The sequence below is a fragment of the Canis aureus genome, chromosome 36 (assembly GCF_053574225.1).
Source record: "Canis aureus isolate CA01 chromosome 36, VMU_Caureus_v.1.0, whole genome shotgun sequence".
Lineage (NCBI taxonomy): Eukaryota > Metazoa > Chordata > Mammalia > Carnivora > Canidae > Canis > Canis aureus.
In genome coordinates this window covers 323,995-336,682 of record NC_135646.1, presented here as the reverse complement: position 1 = coordinate 336,682, position 12,688 = coordinate 323,995, and the positions used below count along the sequence as shown (strand labels likewise).

The window sequence follows — 12,688 nt, the reverse complement described above, 5'->3', positions numbered from 1 at the left end:
TCATCATGAACCCAAGTGTTTGGAGATGCCCAGATGTGTTCTGGGTGCAGGGTCACCGGGGAGGACACTCTGCCTTGGGTGAGCACTGATGCGGGTGGATCTGAGTCCCTTCAAAGTTGGAATGTTGGAGTCCCAGCACCCAGGGCCCAGACCATGACCCGATTTGCAGGTGTCACTGGTTGGGACAGGGTCTCACTGGTGTCAGGGGGTCCTTATTCACGTGTGGCCAGTGTCCTTGTACAAGGGGGACACACACGTGGGGAAAAAGCTGGGGCAGGGCTGGGGTGACGCCTGTGGACGTGGGGGTGTGCACAGCTGCCTGAATGGGGAGGGGCCTCAGAGGCACCAGCCCCACTCTGACCTCTGGATCTGGGGCTGGCAGCCTGCAGGGCTTTGAGCAGTGAAGCCCCAGGTGGGTCCTGTTTCTAGGAGAGTCACACCAACACTTTGACACAAGTGATTTTAAAATACATTTTTTACAATTACTTTAAGCTTCTTAAATTTGTAATCAATGCTTTGTTTTAACTGATAGATTTTTCTGGCCTGTGAAAAAGGATGAGGTTTTCCTAATCATTCAATTCAAGCCAGGACAATTAGCTTGCTTTATTAATTGATTGGTTGAATGAATGAGTTTATGGATGAGTTAAATGAATTGATCATGTAGGCAAACCACTGACCCACCAACCAGAAAAGCCACCAAGGTGAGCCTAGCCAGGAGCGCTGTCTGGAGACATTTGTTGAATGTCAGGTTCCTAAAAAACAACAAACACACACGCACAAGCTTGTTCCCTCCATGCTAAACAGAATAGGTACTTATGCGATGTAGTTTGTGTTAAACTAAAAACCATTTATTCTTTTTAATGCAGCTTCATACCCACAGGGCACCTGCTGGGTATCCTTGAGCATCTGTGTGGAGCACGTCAGCAGGTGCGCTGAGCAGGTGGCTCCTGGGGCCCAGATGCAGATGGAGGTGGGCCACTGAGTGGCCCTGACCCCCAGCAACCAGCTGTGCTGCCAAGATCGGGCTGCAGCCGGAAGCCCGGGACAGCTTAGGGAGCACCTCGGAGGGAAAAAGTATCTTCACGTGCTGGTTCGTTTCCTGATCCTGCCCATCTTGAGCTGACGGTTTTCCATCATGATTGTCATTATCTTCATAAGTATTTTATTGTTTATGCCCTGCCTCTTTCCAAGAAGCACAGTCATGGGATTTTATAGGATAAACACATGTGGGTGGTTTCAGCAGAATAAGGACTCGCTGTATCTTTATGTTGGATGGACTCAGTTTGATTTGTCAAGTAAGATATGCATTTGCCATAATACCCAACCACAGAGATTTGAAATGATGTCTAACCTTTGGGGTCCCTGGGTGTAGTCAGATGAGAAGCGTTAATTGAGGCAGTCACGATGCTACTGTGGTCTCTGTAGTTTGCGTATGCATTTGTCCTGAAGCTGCTTTTGAGCATTATTTATCCTTGTCTAAATCAGGACAAACCACTGTCTGGGCTCAGTAAGCAGATCAGCGTCTGTAAGTAACAGCAGAGCCCCGGTGCAGCCATAGACGGCTCGTCCCCAAGAGCGCATGTGAGCTCTGTCCCGCCTCTGCACCGACCGTAAACCCTGCCCAGCTTTGACCTGACTTCAGAAGCAACGTGGATGGCTGGTACAGTAGTGCTCTCCACGCTGAGCGTGATTTTATGTCTGCCTCACCGTCCGTGATTATTCTGTAATGCTCACTCTGCATGTTTCGGTTTAACAGGGCGGGCAGGCTCTCCTGGGCAGACCATGGGGCATTGACATATTGCTCCAAACCTAAAGTTGTCTAAGGTACGATATTATATACATTTTCCATAAGATCTCTCTCCCCACATTGTGTGATAAGGGGAACAAAAAGCATTATCCTATCCAAGGTCACCTCTGGTCAGGTTAATTCCTGCTTCCTTGCACTGTGTCCAGTTCAGCCAGTTGTGGGTTCTTTGCTCCCTGAGAACGAACAAGACAAGACCCTAGGGCAGGTACGCTGCTCTTTCTCCATCTTTCTCCCTAAAATACCGATGAAGAGAGAAGCCAGAACTTTATTGCCGGAAACAAAAGCTTTCCCGACAGCCCAGTGAAGAAAAGAGCGGACCCCCTTTGCAGTGCCCAGACACCTTGCAGACAGAGCCACCCTGTGCAGCCTTAGTCTGATGTTGGACCTCCCCCGCCTCGGCCAGCACCGGTCCTCGGGGCCGCCCACCACCCCACAGCCAGGGGTGCTTTGGGGCCATTATTTCTGTGAGCTTGCAGTATCTCCTGCGGTTTTGAGATTTGGGATGCTTGAGGAATCTCTTTGTTTTTGTAGACTTCCTATGTACAAATTGCTAGCTCAGCCCAAATTAAATCTTACCAATGTTTCTTTTAAAGCTGGTATAAAACAGGGCCTCCACCCTAAGTGGGCTAAGAAGACATGAAGAGAACCGACACAGAGGCGCCCAGGCAGGGGTTTGCACTTGCTCATTATGCTTGTGGGCAGATGGTGCAGTCTTGGTTGGCCCCCCTCACCAACCAAAAATGGCCAAACTCAAATCTGTTTCCCTGAGAAAGGTAAAATGTAAAATTACCGTGTTGAGGTTGTCCTGGGCTCCCTCCATCGGTTTTCCCACGGATCCCCTGACATATTCCCAGACGTATTCCACCACAAAAGCCCAATCCTGCCATTTTGTAATACTTACCAGTAGAAACCACAGGCCAGTCACCGTCTTCCCCGGGGGCTGTAAGGCTGGTGAGCACGTCAGCTGCTCCTCGGCCAGCTACCTACCCTGCAGCGCCCAGTGCAAGACGGGAAAATACAGAGCCTCTTGTGCAATAAGCAGGAACAAAGTGCCGTTAAAAGTACTAGAATATCAAGCCTCTACTTTCCTCGCCATCTCCTGAGTCACTGTTTGATTTGCTCTTTAGTGTCATCCTAAGTAAAGAAAAATTTAAGTTTTAATTATCAGCATTTTACCAATCCTCTTTACAGTGTGGAATCCTTGTTTTAAGTTGAAAAAGGAGCATTTACCTTCAAGGCAGAACCGTGAAATTTTACGGTTCGTATTTGGTTCCCCAAATACCGTGTGTGCTTTCTTCTTGCCAGAACAGTGGAAATATTGCCCCAAACTGCCTCGGTGTCTTTACTGCCACATGGTGTAACACTGCACCCAGTGTGAAATCCCTATTAATGCGAAAGTCATCGTTGACTCTCTCATCTTACCGGCTGAGTAACACCAGCTCACCTGGTTATCACCCACTTCTGGTTTGTGATTTATATTTATATTTATATATTTATATATATTTATATATTGGGGGATAAATAAATGTAGCAGAGGAAATGCAAGGAGAGCAACATGTCACAGGCCCCTAGAAGGCCGTTTAGGTCCACATGATGCTCAGAGACTTCTGCCGCTGAGGCCATCAGCACCCAGGTGTCCTGTTTCCATGGTGATCACAGAGCATGCAAGTGCCGGCCGAAGCCTCTGTGCCGCATCAGACACATCCAGTTTGGGAGGGCATCATTTCCATCATAAACACTGGAAATGGTTCTCAAGACATATCATGGGTATGTCAGGCTTTCCTCATGTACATGTTGTATAAGGTAGTTGGGAGCTCAGTAGGACTGCCTCGACTTAACGGCAATAATTATGTATTGATGCAGAGAAAACAAAAATCCCCAGACACTGGTTTCAATCCACTTGAGCTGCCACAACCACAGACTGGGTGGCTTGTCAGCAGCAGACGTTTACTTCTCATGATTCCAGAGGCTGGACGTCCAGGCACGAGGCCCTGGTGGATCCCAGGTCTGGGGAGGACCTCCTCCTGGGTCACGGATAGCGTCTTCTTGCTGTGTCCTCTGGGAGGGGCTGCGAGGGTCTCTGATGACACTAATCCCATCATGGGGGCTCTACCCTCATGACCTCACCTCCCCGAAGTGCCCCATCACCTTGGGGGTTAGGTTCCAGCATATGAATTTGCAGGGAGGGCACAAACACTCCCAGTGTCTAGCAGCTGGGAAATATTTGGCCACAAACACAAGAAATATAATAGTAAATGATGCCCTATAGCATTATAGCAATCCTAGGAAAGCAAAATCTGAAAGTGTTTTTCAGTAAATTCTGGTAACTAAAAAGCAAGCCAAATATATCATGAAATTGAATGATTCATATAGGATAGCTTCAGGCAAAGCAAATTTATCAATTAAAAAAAAAAAAAAACCACCCAGAAAAGAAGAAGAAAAATACAATGAGTTTAAATGAATATGTTTACAAGGTAGCTATAATACATGATTATAGAAAATGAGATATTTCAGTATAAACTGCTCAGATGCATACAGAAAAATAATTTGGATACTGAGGAATGGCTCTGCTCCTGTTTGAAGTAAAAGCAAACATTCCCCTTACTCTGGGGCCATGACTAGCAATAGAAAAATCACTGAATTCCCCTAGAAAATAGATTGAACTTCATTTGAAGGCCATATATCCATTGTTTTTGAGCATAGGTTAAAATAATAGTAATTAGTAATAGTAATTAGTAATAATAGTAATTAGTAATAAACTCCTATAATTTTAATCAATAGAAAGATAAAAAAATTCGCCTCTGACCAGCCTCACGGCTTCTGGCTTGATCATTTCGAGTAAGACTGCCCATAGGAGGCGAGGTCTACATCTTTGCTGGGGTGTCCTGTGCCGCTGTGCTCCTGGGGGTGGCATCTTCCCTGAGGACACCTCTGGATCCCCCAGGACACCGTCCCCCACCCCCCAGGATACCATTCGGATCCCCCAGGGTACTGGCCTGAAGGGATCTGCATTTCATTAGTGCGAAGGGCCTCACACTCAGAAGGGCTCTGTGCTTGGTTTTGTCCCCCTGGTGCTGTTTGAACAAGGGGACTGTGTTCATCTGCATTCTGCACTTAGCCCTGCAAATTCTATATTTTGGTAATAGTGGTCCATTCTATACAAGGTACTTTTTGTGTTTTTTTGTTTGTTTGGGAGGGGGATAGGTCTTACCTTCGTGCCTGTTTGCATGAATGCAAGATTTTTCAGAATGCTGTTTGGTTGTTAAAATTGCAAATGAATCTTCCTATAGATTATACAGGAATACAGGGATTGTTGGCTAAGGAAGGGTGGCTGAGGTCTGCAAAAAATAGACTTCATGGGTGAACAGAAGACTCTTTGTTATGATGATCTTTACTTCCTTTGTAAATTCAATGATAATTATTACTCAGCCTTCTTAAGAACTATTAGAAAAGACAGACCAGCAACAACAAAATAAATGTCCCATGATAACAGGAGACACATGGAGACGTCGGAACACTCTTGGAATGTTCGGATTTTCATCTCCCAGAGCGGTTTCTGGGAAACGTGGAAAACAGATACTTGCCACAGACACTTCAGTGATTTGGTAGAGAAACTGCTGGAGGCTTTCAGGAAATTGGATGCAATGAGGATGAGGTGTCTGATGATCTAAGACATCGAAACTTGGAGCACGCTTGTTGCAGATTTTGCATGAAAGATGGCCTCTCAGCCTTAGAGAGAGGCGGCACCACAGGTTTCCTAAGAGACAGTCACAAGAACCCCGTCGTGGTGACGTGGCCACGAATGTCAGCAAGAAGGGCGGAGCAGAGGAGAAGTCCCCAGAAGGGTGAGGAAATGGGTCCCCGGTGGAGAGATGAAGCTGGGTTCCCAGCCTGCAGCCCCATGCCCAAGTCAGCCATGAGGGCTTAGGAACAGAGAAGCCTTTGCAGATGATGGAGAAGAGACAAAAGAAGGAGAAGAAGGTTCTAGTCAGTCTTTCGAGATCCTTTTAATTTCCAGAATATCCTTGTGAAAGAACCTTAGCTCTCAGCTCATCACAGAAGCATCCCAGAATGCCCTCGTCTCTGAAAACTCATGCCGATTGAGATGAAATGGTATTTCATTTTAGGATCAATACCCTCTTTTTCATGTCTTTCTAATCGGTTGGATTAAGTCGGATCTATTTTTGAAAGTTAATTTCAAACTTCCCTATAATCATGTAATGATTCTGAAATTTTACATTTCCATCCTTTCTTCCTAAAGGTGCGTGTGTGTGCGTGCGTGTGCATGTGTGTGTGTGTGTGTGAAAGGGTTAGTAGCATCCCCTTTGGGATTTCAGGGAAGGTCAGCTGAGCACGTATTCACTGAATGTCTCCTCTGTGCTAGTTGCTTGCTGGATTGTGGGGATGCCAGGGAAGTGGGGACATGGGGTCACATTGGAGCAACACAGTCTCGGAGAGCTGCAGGCAGACTGTGGTCCCTGCGCCAGCTGAGTGGCTGCTTGCCCCTCCTGGAGCCTGACTTGGCATCCCCATGAGGCCTGTTTTTCTCCTGTGTCTCTCATACCAAGTACACCTGAAAGATTGCAGAGCCTCTGGGAATGTGGCACCCCTGCTTGAAGGGGACAAACAACACCAGCACCAAGCCCCTGCCTCTGTGAGGCCAGGCCCCGCCTCAGTGGCCACTGTGTGTCGCTGACCTCGCAGGCATGCTGTCACCTTGCAGGGGTTAGCACCCGGCTCACTGCCTTTCCCTCTGTCCCTGTGACAGCCAGAGCCCTAGGTCCTCCTGCTGCACTGCTAACCTATCCCTCCCCTATTCCCAGTCGGTTGCTCCGGGGTCACGACCAGACCATAGCATCAGCATCACCATGTCGAATGCTCCATCCTCTCTTACTTCACAGGCTGCCCGCTTGCAGTTGCCTTCCCCACGTCCTCCTTGTCCCTCCAGCTTCTAAACTGTTGACACCCCAAGCTCCATCCTCAGACCTTTTGTCTTCTGAGTTTGTATTTATTTTCCAGGCCATGCCATCTTTCTCATAGTCGTGAATGCAGTCTACTTATTGAGGATTCCTTAATTTATATTCCTGACTCACGTGTCCTCTCAGAGCTCCGAGGACACATATCCTGCCATCTGCCCCAAATCTGTACTCGATGTCAGCAGGCATCTCAGAGCTAACATGCTTACAGGGAAGCCTAATCTGAACCCCATGACGTGTTGGAGAGGATGTGGAGCAACAGGGACTCTCACCCACTGCTGGAGGGAATGCAAAATGGTGCAGCCACTCGGAAAGACACTTCGGTGGTTTCTAAAAAAAAAAAAAAAAAAAAAAACACGAAACAGTCTTACCCTGTGATTCAGTAATCATGTGCCTGGGTGTTACCCCAAGGGAGCCAAAAGTCCGTGTCCACACAAAACCCTCAGCTTTATTCATAATTGCTGAAACTTGGAAGCAACCAAAATGCCCTTCATCATTGGATGGATAAACTGGTTTATCCAGATAATAGAATATCATTTGGAGCTAAAAAGAAATGAGCCATCAAGTCACGAGAAGACACGGAAGAGACTTCAATGCCTACAGGAAGTGAAAGAAGCCGGCCTGAAAAGGCCACAGGCTGTATGATTCTGACGCGAGGACATCCTGGAAAAAATAAAACTGTGGAGACAGTAAAACCATGAATGATTGCCGGGAGGATGCGGGGGGAGAAGCAGGCAGAGTGCTGGGGATTTCAGGGCAGGTCAACTTCTCCGCTTTATTTGTCTGTGTAGCGAGGATCCCGTCCTGCAGATTTTTTTTTTTTAAAGATTTTATTCATTCATGAGAGAAACAGAGAGAGAGGCAGAGACATAGGCAGAGGGAGAAGCAGGCTCCCTGCAGGGAGCCCAACGCGGGACTCGATCCTGGGACTCCAGGATCACGCCCTGGGCCGAAGGTGGTGCTAAACCACTGAGCCACCTGGGCTGCCCCCATCCTGCAGATTTCAGCTGAGCTTGAACAACACGGGTGTGAACTCCGCGGGTCCAGTCATGCCCAGATTTTTTTTTTTTGATGAGTGCAGTCCAGTGCTATAAGTGTATTTTCTCTTCTTTATGATTTTCTTAATGACATTTTCCTTTGTCTGGCTTGCCGTTTTGTAAGAACATGGTGTATGATACACGTAGCCTGCAGCGTCTGTGCTCATCCACTATATGTCATCGGCGAGGCTTCCAGTCACCAGGAGATGGGTAGCGGTTGGGTTTGGGAGGTCTGGCTGCGCGGGGGCTTTGGTGCTCCTCCCACCCACCCGCTCGTTTTTCCTGGGTCGCCTGTGCACACACGTGTGCACACACACAAATAAAAGCAGAGACACTGCGTACTTTGTGTATTTCTTCCTGGGGCGTCAGCTCCACCAGAGAACGGGTGTTGCTATCTCTGCTGCCACGTTCTCAAGATCCCCCCCGCCCCACCCAGCGTCTGGAACTGAGTCGGCACCCAACAAACAGGCACAGAGAGTATATATTTGTTTGCCTTATTCATCGTTATTTTCTCTTAGATCATAAGCTTCTGTTGAGTAACATGAATCTTCCCCGAGGACCACTGTGTTGTGCGGTGTGAGAAGAGGGTGAGTCTTGCTCTGGAACGTGGCCACCTCCCTGCCTTGTCGAATCCACTTGATGTCTGGCTGCAGCTGAGCACAGGTGAGCTGTGGCTCTCCCAGGACACGGCAGGCTCCACCGAAGTGCTTTGCTCATGCCACATCTGGTCATTTGTGGCCACGGCCACGCGGAGCTGCATCGCGGACTCGCTAGGGACGGGGTTGTCCCTGGGCAGCCACTGGGCACCACTGCACCACCCCAGCCCCTGGGGACTTGGACTCAGGACGTGCACCTGTCGTCGAAGAGCTCGTCTAGAATCGCGGGTCTTTGCCGTGGCTGGCTTACCACGGGGCGAATGATCACAGTTTCGTGTGCTCATTGACAACCAGTGACCATCATGGAACGTGGCAGGGAATGACAGTCGATGCACCACGGTACTGTTCGTGTCCCATCAGCCGTGACCATGAGCTCCGAGCACAGGGTCTTGAAGGTCACAGAATTCAGTTTCCTGAAGTACAGCCTGGCATCAGGCGGGGAGAGCTGCCTTGGGCCTCACGTGCTCCACTGCCCGGCTGTGCTCTCTAAGCTTACAGCCGACGGCGTATCTGTCCCTCCTCTGCCCCTGTGCAAGTCTGCCCTCCTCCCCAGAGCCTGTGCTTGGACGTGATAAGGAAACTCTAAAGTCCTCTGTCCCCCTGGCACCTTTGCTAGGGACAGGGAGTGTCCGCAGACCTCCATGTTCACGAACCCTCCCTGCATGTATAGTTTTGCTGTCACTCTTCCAGGTGCCTGCTAATACGGCTCAGAGAGCCCAGGCCGTCCTCCCAAACCCGCCGGGACCTGTGTGTTCTGGGGGAGCCGGGAGGGGGTGGCCTGACCGATCCAGAGGAGGTTGCAGGACGGTGCCCTGCGACTGTACTGTGGCTGGGTGGGGAGGGCAGGCAGGTGTCCCACGCTGCGGGGCAGAGACAGTGGTGCACGGGCATGTGTGGGGGCCGCCGGCTCTGCAGGCCTACCCAGAGCTTTGGAGGAAGACGCGTACCCGCAGAGTCTGAAAGCCAAACTGTACGCGGACCGAGCCATGAACACCTCCTCCCCCAGCCTGCCTCCCCCACAAACCAGGAACCCCTGAAACAGCAGCCTGCAGGGGCTTTGGGCACAGACCAGTGTGAGGTGGCCTGGGTCACAGGATCCTGTTTGTGTTTGGAACAGCAGCTGGAGCCCACAGGATGAAGGTGTATGGAAAATGAAGACCGTGCAGATGCATGCCAGTGGACCCCCAGAATCGCGGGGACCTCGGCCTCCCAAATCCCAGCAGACTTGGGGCCTGGGGGACCATGTGCTCAGAGCCAGATGAGGTCATGGGAGAAACCTTCGGTTCATCCGCAGGCACCTCCCTGCCCAGTGCCTCCAGAACCACTGATCCAGCGAGAAAGACCCTGGGGATTTGGAGGGTCCTTTTGTTATTGGAGGACTTTCACCGGGTAGGAAGGTGCTGGAAGCTCCCTCCCCCTGCCCAGGACCCTCGGGCCACCCAACAAAGGAAACCTTTTTTTTTTTTTTTTTTAAAGATTTTATTTATTTATTCATGAGAGACACACACAGAGAGGCAGAGACACAGGCAGAGGGAGAAGCGGGCTCCACGCAGAGAGCCCAATGCAGGACTCGATCCCGGGTCTCCAGGATCAGGCCCTGGGCTGAAGGCGGCGCTAAACCGCCGGGCCCCCCAGGCTGCCCAAGGAAACCTTTTTTATTTATTCTTCCTGGTTGTCCCCCAAAGGGGAGAGGCTTTGTGTCAGGGAGACCGGGATGGGGTCAGGAGAGCATGCCTTCCGAGGTCTGGCCGTGTCCCGCTGTCCTAGTGGAAGACGAGCTATAAAAGCAACAGGTGCCTTTCCACCAGGTAACAAATCAGGACATCAGGAAACAGTCTCCGGAGAGAACCTTCCGTGCCCGTGTTGGCGGGGCACGGAGCTCCATGGATGCAGGCGTGGATCTGGTCACGTGTCACACATGCACACGCGTGTTCAGAGGCTTTTGGGGACATAGAGCAGACTGACCTCCCGCCACCTGGTGCCCGCTGCCTGGCCGGGCCGTCAGGAGGGTCCTGGAGGCCGCAGTGCCCGAGGCTGGCCCTGCCGGGTGGGCCTGGCGCCTCCCGCCTGCCTGGCCCTCCAGGCCCCCCACTCTGTGCCCCGCCCCCCACCCAGGGCGCGACCTGGGGTCAGGCCAGGCGGGAGGCCGGGCTGCGAAGCTGCGGGCAGGTATGGGCCCGAGGCCGTGAGGCTTGGTGGAAATCAGCCTCGGGGCCCCCTGCAGCCCCGCGACGGGCCTGGACTTCCTGAGCGCGGCCGCAGCAGCCTGAGTCGCCGCGTGCAGGTGCCAGCTCGCGGGCCCTCCTCCCTCGTCCGACGCGGCCCCCGGGCTGCTGGGCGCCAGGGCTGGCGTGCCCTGCTCCTGCCACGAGGGCGGCCCGCTGTTCAGGCTGCCCCCCGAGGTCCCCGCGCGCAGCCCGAGCCCGCTCAGGCCTGCCCCGCGGGTGCCAGTGTGCTGTGCGCTAGGCCGGTCGGGGGAGCCCCGCAGGCGGCCCGGGGAGGGACGGGAGGGGAGACGCGCACGCCGAGCGCCTGCGGCTCAGACCCGCCGTGGGCCTCTGCCGAGAGCGCCGTCCCGCAGGGGCTCCGGGGGGTGAGGGCGAAGGGCGGTGGCTTCCCGGGAACCGACTCCCCGCTTCTGCGCCGCGTCCTGCTGGATTCTCTGTCCCTCATCAGGTGGGGACAGGACCCGGCCTGCGCCAAGTGACCCTCGGAGCACGTGAGTCAGTTGAGGCGAGTGCTGAGGCGTCGGGGCAAGTCCTTGGGCCCGGGTGCCCCGGCTGTGCCCCCCCCCCCCCCCCCCCGGCCTCCTGGACTCCCGGCTGCGGAGAAGCGTCTTACTACGGCGCCTGGGGCCCGAGCGGGCTGGGACTTTGCGCTGCCCCCACGGAGACGGGCGGTTGGCCACCGCTGTGACGCCCCAGAGCTGCGCCCCGAGACTCCCGAGGCCACGGCGCCCCGGGCGGGCGCTGGGCTGCGTGCGCGGGGCCTGGTAGGTGGGAAGGCCTCGCCGGGCACGGGGGCTCACGTGCGCTCGTGCCCTCCCCGGTTCTGGCCTGCGAGCTGAGGTAACACAAGCTTTAAACCAGAAGCCTCAGGCCAAGCGGAGTAAAGGGAGGGCGGAGGGGAGAGCCAGGGCCGCGGGGTCACGTGAAGGAGGAGGAGGGGGCGATGGCGGCGGCACCGGCCGAGGACGCAGGGAAGACGCCTGGGGCGCAGGCCACGCGGTGCCCCCCACGCACACTTTCCTCTCACGTCTGCAAGGTAGACTTTCGTCCCGTGTCCCGCACAGACATAAAGCGGGTGTGTCAGCAGCCACAGCACTGCCGGCGACCGGAGCGACGCGCCCGAGGTGACCGCGCCGGCCCGTGACCCCGTGACCCCGCGCCCCTCAGCCCCGTCGTGCAGGAGCAAACCTCCGGGCAGGTCGTTTACACACGTCTTTGGCTCCGTGAAGCAGCCTGGCAGCAAACAAGCGGACGGGCCGGGGGATGCGCGAGGTGGGCGGCCCCGAGCCGGAGGGCGGGACGCTCATTGGCAGGGGACCTAGTGTCCCGGGAGGACTGGGGCTCCACGGCCGGGCGTCCCGCTGGCCCCGGGGTGCACCTGCACTGAGGCCCTGCGCGGAGCCGCAGCCTAGGGCTCCCGCGCATCCGGGCCGAGGTTCCCCGGATCACGTATCACGAGCCCGGCCTGCCCTTCCCTCTGGGGTTCACTTTGTCGTCTCTACCCTCCTGGCCTTTGAGAATCTGGGGGAAATGGGGAAACAGCACTGCCTCTCCTGACTGGGGATGTCCACTTGCTCTCCCTTTCTTTTAAAAAATTATTTGCATTTAAATGTTTAAAAGCTCTCCGAGAGAATAACGTTTTTCAGAAACTACCGCACGTATTTCCATTGTATGCCTGACCTAAGGGAGGGCTGTTTAGGGCAAAGGCCGGCCTCCCGGAACCCTGGAGCCCTGCCCTTAGGTCCCGGCGGCAGGAAGTGGGGGTCCCTTGTCTGCCGCCGACAGGACACTGACTCTGGAAGAATCCTGTGTTAATTTGATCCCCATCTGTTCGCCCTCATTCATTCATTAAAACAAAGAAATTAGTTGGGGACCCTGTTGGGGTCGGGCCCTGGGAATACAGCTGGGCGGGATCCCCGGTACCAGGATGGAGACCCCGGAGCCCCGATGGCCGTCAGCAGGTGTGCGGCGTCATTTCCTGGGT

The 12,688-nt window shown here is 53.5% G+C and overlaps 1 protein-coding gene and 1 long non-coding RNA gene across 16 annotated transcripts in view; both read left to right on the top strand.

Moving 5' to 3' along the window:
* The window catches only part of LOC144305777 (uncharacterized), a 47,262-nt gene extending 44,112 nt beyond the window's left edge, over nucleotides 1–3,150 (top strand). The window contains exon 6 of the long non-coding RNA XR_013372838.1: nucleotides 867–3,150. This is a non-coding gene — a long non-coding RNA (uncharacterized LOC144305777). The remainder of the gene's footprint in view (nucleotides 1–866) is intronic.
* Nucleotides 1–12,688, top strand: part of DLGAP2 (DLG associated protein 2) — a 697,194-nt gene that overhangs the window by 424,641 nt on the left and 259,865 nt on the right. The gene's annotated exons all lie outside the window — the stretch shown is intronic.